Genomic DNA, 6,078 nt, shown 5'->3' on the forward strand with positions numbered 1-6,078 from the left:
GTGAATATTCTTCTGGACTTAAAAAAATGCACACACTTATACACATAGATATTTTTATATGAAAAAATGAAATAGTACTAGGCCTATTTTTTTTTTCCTTATCTGCCCTTCTGTCTCAGCAATGTATTATGGACATCTCTAAATGGCAGCCGAGACACCCACTGTGGGGACATTTGGCACTCTGGGCCTCTCTGACTCATGTTTCACTCTTCTTCTCGCTGCCTCGCAGAGGAGAGTTGATTGGTGGGTGGTTCTGGGGGGGTGGGGGATGGGGACCCTGAGAGCAGGATTCCACTTAGGGCAGCCTGTGTAGATGGAATGAGGCCTTGCAAAGTGCTGAGTCCACTCAGCTGAGCTCTGGCTGAGTCTCATGGGGCCTGAGGGAAATAGAAGGCTCAAAACATTTTTAAAGACCAAAAACTGCTAAAGAGACAGGGTGATGGATTCAGTGGTGAGATTTGCATTTGGGGGGCTTGCCAAGCTGACCTCGGGGCAGGGAGACATGCTGGGTGCTGCCGGGGCCTCATGCTCAGGAAAGATGAATTTAGGAGCAGGGGGTTTGGGAAGCAGTATGGAGAGATGCTTCCACTCAGGGTTGGGGTGACTTCAAGGAGAAGAGTTTCGACTTTTTTCTTGGATTTATTTATACCCAACCTCCTTCTAAAAAGGTGTTATAGTAGCTTTCCACAAAGGACATATGCAAAAAGGTCAGGCAGCTAGAAATAGAAAGTCAGGACCAGGAACAATTTCCATCTGAAGTGGAGGGCTGCATGGAAAAGGGCCCTGCTTCTCCCAGCCCCTGGGGATGAGCTGGTGAGAAAAGCAGAATGACCCCAAATGGGGAGGAAGAAGAGGAGGGAATCTGGTTGATGTGAATGGACGCAGCACCCAAAGTCAAACCTCTAGCTTTTTCTCCAGGTTCTCCCCCTTCCTAAGTTGATGAGCGTGGGTAACCACAGCACCTTTCTGAGCCTCAGTTTCCCCATCTCTAAACACAAAAATAAATATACCTGCCTTATCATAAGTCTAATACAGGGCACTCACTGTTCCTGTAAGTTGCCTGACCTACCTGTATAGTTTACACTAGGACTTGCCCTTGGATGGGGTCACTTTATAGTTTACACACTGTACAACTGTGGCCCCGGGAGCAGATGGTCATCAGAGGAGAGATGACAGAGGGGAGGACCAAGGAGGTACATTTATGGTGCCTGCCAGCCACTGCCCCTCTGAAGGGGGCCAAGTCTCAGCCTTTCTAGAAGCAGCAGGCCATAGGCAGTCATGTTTTATATGCATGATTCCTCCTACCCAGCTGATGAGACCAGGGCTGACCCCAGGGTGGCCAGTCAGCTGGTTGCCCAATGATGCGTTTATGACTAGGCACAAAATGGTGGGCCAGTCCAACTGGCCCTTTCTCTAGAGAGGCTGAGTCAGTGATCGGGACTGAAGGGGAGCTGCCATTGGAAAGTTGTGAAGGACAGTTGGAGCTGGAGAGGCTAATGTAGGAAAGGAGAGGAACCATGTGGGCCAAGCAGAAAGTGAAGAAAGGAAAGTGGCTGAATCACTCCAGGGTGCTTATCTATTGCTGTGGTAGCAAACTACCCCCAACCTCAGGGGCTTTAAATAATAATTATTTTATTTATATCCCTTGATTTTGTGAGTCAGGAATTTGGGCAAAGCTTGGCTCGACGAGTCTTCTGTTTCTTGTGGCGTTGGCAAAGGTATTCAGCTAGTGGAAGGTCCGTTCTGAATGGTCCAAGGCAGCTCTACTCCCATAGCTAGTGCTTTGAAGGGACAGGGGGATGGCTGGAAGCCTGAGATCTACTGGGACAGTCAACTGGAGCCCTTCATGTGGTCTCCCCAGCATGTTGGTCTCAGGGGAGTTGGACATCCTATGTGGTAGTTCAGTGCTCCCAGAGAGAATGTCCTAAGGGGCCTTGGCTGAAGCTTCAAGACATCTTCATCTCACAATGTCATATTCCACTGGCCAAAGAAGTCACTAAGACTAATACAGACTCAAGAAGAAGGGAATTAGACTTCCCCTCTGTAGGTAGGATAAGGATCTGTGGCCCTTGTTACAGGTGGAGGGTCATAAACTCCTAGATCATCCTTGGATCCAGAATGCCATCTGGTTCAAGAATCCCATCCCTCTCACACCTCTCGTGTTTGGATTTCTGAGAGTGGCTGTCCCCTTCACTATGTATGTCCTTACAATAATACTCCTGTACTTGAGTGAGCTACATTGGGTCTCTCTCTTGCTTGTACACAATGAGCCAACCTGACCAAGTGGTGGGTCCTCGGCTCTTAGAAGAAAAATCCCAAGTATGGCAACAAAAAGTTATCCCAGATATGATCTGATAAAGCTGGGATAGGGACCCCCTAGCCTTGTCACCTTTCTGAGCCTCACTTTCCCCATCTGGAGCATGGAAGTGAAACTATCTGCTCTACTTACCTGAGTCATTGTAACCAAGTAATGTGAGACTCTTCCTGTCATTTGCTTGATCTTGCTGTAGTTTGTATCATGACACCCGTGCCCTTGATTTGGAGTCACTGCACAAATGGGCACAGGAGAGTGAATTTTCCTCGTTACTTGCTGCCCCTGTGATGTAGGCAAGCTATTTCTCCTAAGGAAAACAGTGATAGATGGTTGAAATTAAGTGACCTTTAAGGACCTCTCAGCTCTGAAATTCTAGGATTCTGGGAGGGTCTGGGAAAAAGGACAAGGTTGGTACAAAATGATTCAGGGGCAAGTGGGCAGCTCATTGGTGGTGAATGATGGAGGCAGCCCCAATTGGAGTGCATAGTGGGGTTGATGGAGCCAGGAAGGAACCCAGAGATTGTGAGGGGAGGATTGTGAGGGGATCGGGTAGGGGAGCAGAGGAGGGACGGTAGGCCGGGGTGCCGAGAAGCAAAAAGCCAAGTTCATACGGTGGTTGACCAACTTTATTCCTCCTTCTTCATCCTTCTCCCCCTTCCTTGAGCCTTCTATGGTTTTCAGCCCTCTAGGCCTGCACATGCTGTGTTCCCTCTGCTTGGAAGACCCGCTCTGCCCTGGTAGGCCAACCCCAATCATTCTTTAGGTGTCTCCTAAATGTCTCTTCTTTAGAGAAGTCATCCCTGAATCTCCAACCCAAATAAGAACATGCTCTTACTTTCTTTCACAGCCTTAGTTGTATTGATAATGATGTGCTTCCTGGTGTAATGATTAGATTAGTGTCCATCTCCCCCACTTAGCAGAAGCTTCCACGAAGGTGGTATTTGGCCAGTGTTTCTTTTTTTTAAAAAAAATTTTTTTTTAATGTTTTATTTATTTTTGAGACAGAGACAGAGCATGAACAGGGGAGGGGCAGAGAGAGAGGGAGACACAGAATCGGAAGCAGGCTCCAGGCTCTGAGCCATCAGCCCAGAGCCCGACGCGGGGCTCGAACTCACGGACCGCGAGATCGTGACCTGAGCTGAAGTCGGACGCTCAACCGACTGAGCCACCCAGGCGCCCCTTGGCCAGTGTTTCTTGAAGGAATAAATGAATGAGGACACTGAATTCATTGGGCTGGAGACCGGAACGTAGGTTCCCACTGTCGGGGAGGCAGAGGAGGACCCATAACGGCAGGTGGCAAAGAGAAAGGCTCTTCCCCCTGACCTGAAAAGAACCCCAGCAGCTCACTAGCGCCCCCTCCCGGCCCACCTGCCGCCCCACACACAGCCGGACCCGAAGCACTAGAACACTGCAGCTTTATTTATTGAAACATCCGCGTCCGCAACTAGAGGTTACATTTCGGGGGGCTTGGGGGTGAAAGAGGAACAAAGGGGGGGACAGAGGCTGGGGTGGAGACAGAGAGCAAGGCAAAGGGGTGAGGACGGGGTCGTGTGACTACAACGACCCCAATACCTTTCACCCAATAATGAGGGTCTCCTGTTGTGCTTTTACCTTGGTGGTGGGGTGAGCCTGGGCATGGAGGGGTTGGCTTTTCTCTCAAGTCTATGAGGCCTCAAGGCTGGAGCAGTCCCCTCCTTCCCCTGCCCCTTCTGGGTTGGGGATAAAGGCCTTGGTGAACTGACCACCTGGGGCAGGAAGGGTGCTTGGAGGCCACAGAGGCAGAGGGCCCTGCAGAGTCAAGCTGAGATTGTGATTATGGGTGTGGTGGCGGGGGGCGGGGAGGTGCCAGGAGGGCGGGCACTTCTAGCGGAGCCCCTGGGAAACGAATGCAGGTGACATGAGGGAGGGGTGATGATGGACAAGTGCCATCTCTCTGACCTCAGCTTTCTCACCTGTACAGTGTGGGCACTGGATTAAATGGTCTCTAAGGTCCTTTCCAGCTCTAAGGGTCCAGGGATCTCTAGGAAAGAGTGGTCCTTTTATTCCAGCACATTCCCTCACACCTATTCACATGCCTCACACACACATTCCCTCACACACATTCATATGCACACCCCCCCCCCCTCACCCTCACGGACACACAGCCTCACACATAGCACTGACTCAACAGAAAGGGGCGTGCTATCTTGCCTGTGGAAATGAGGAGGGCTCCCCAGAGCCCAGAACCTCAACCAGGGGCCCCACAGGGACTCCCCAGTGCAGGCTCATTCACCCCATTCCTTGGGACAGACCTTGGAAACCACCCCTCCCCCCAACCCCCTCGAATCCAGGGAGAAGAAAATACAAGAATTTGTACACTCTCACCCCTGCCCTCCTTGTCCTTAGGGGTAAGTCCACAGGATGAGGACACAAGGACACACTGACCTTCATTCGGAGCCCAGGCTCATGTGAAGACAGAGGGCAGGGAGGGGAAACAGTCCCTTCTGTCTGGGAACCTGGGCAGTAGCTAAAGCCTGGGCGGGCAGAGGGATGCAGCTTTCACAGGGCACCCAGGCCTGATCTGGGGTGGGAGGGGTGGTGGCCTGGGATGAGAGGACAGAATTTGGGGCAGGGAGAGGGCACCTTTCCTAGAGCAGGTGCCCAGTCACATCTGTACCAGCACCCAGAGACAGGGCAGTCTGGCTGCCAGCAGGAGGCAGTGGCCACCAGTGTGACACCCTCGGGGCTGTAGAGCACGGCTTCCAAGGCTGGCTCCACCCCAACTAGCCATGTGACCTTGGGCCAGCTCCCCCACCCCTGCTCCTATCCATTTACAAGGTGAGGGGCTCAGACCTCTGAGGCCCACCCTGGCCAGCGAGCACAGGGAGAAAGAATGAAAGGGAAAGAGGCGGCAGAATATCCCGGAGAAGGCAAGGTGGGAGGGGCATTCCAGGAGATGGGCGTGTGGTCCGCAGGCTTAGCTGGGCACCCTGGAGGGCTGTCTGTGGTCCCAGGGGCAGGACAGCCAAGCTGAGACTTCCCCTCTCCTAAGTGTACAGCACCGGGCCCTAGGGGTCTCCCCAAAACATCAACTCAGGGGCAACAGGGCTGAGCAAACCCCAACACCATGAGGGCTGACCCTGGACTCCCTGTTTTAAGGCCACAAAATGCCTCAGCCACCCTGACCCAGAGGGCGAGACTGCCCCAGGGGGAGATGCACTGGATCCTGCCAGCCTGGTCTCCCCTGGGCTGGGGGTCTTGATGGGCCACCTACCAGCACAACGGTGCTGACAACCACAGGCACTCAAAGACACACACAGCACAAGTGACACTGATACAGAGGTGCTGAATCACAGGCACACACAGATGCACAAAGACACTCCTTCTTTGCAGACCCCATCTTCCCCCCCGCCCTCCCCCCACACACACTGACTGGCACACTCTAAGTGCTCTCATCGCACACTGTTAATGCTAATACACAGTGACACCCACACTCCCTGCAGACCTGCCTGCATGCACACACACACACACACACACACACACACACACACCAGCCTCACCCATCCACACGTGAGGACCCAGGACCTCAGTGTCCCAAGGAGGAAGTACCTGGTGCTTTTCATCCCTGGATCTCCATACCCACCCCAGCAAGGGCACAAAGGAAGCACTTGGCAGGTGATAGGCCACTGGTTCCCACTCCCGGGTTCTTTTGGGGAGCTTTTAAACATTTCTGATGCCAGGCTGAACACCAGTCCAATCAAATCAGAACCTCTGGGGGTAGGACC

This window comes from Prionailurus viverrinus, chromosome B2 (assembly GCF_022837055.1).
Source record: "Prionailurus viverrinus isolate Anna chromosome B2, UM_Priviv_1.0, whole genome shotgun sequence".
NCBI lineage: Eukaryota > Metazoa > Chordata > Mammalia > Carnivora > Felidae > Prionailurus > Prionailurus viverrinus.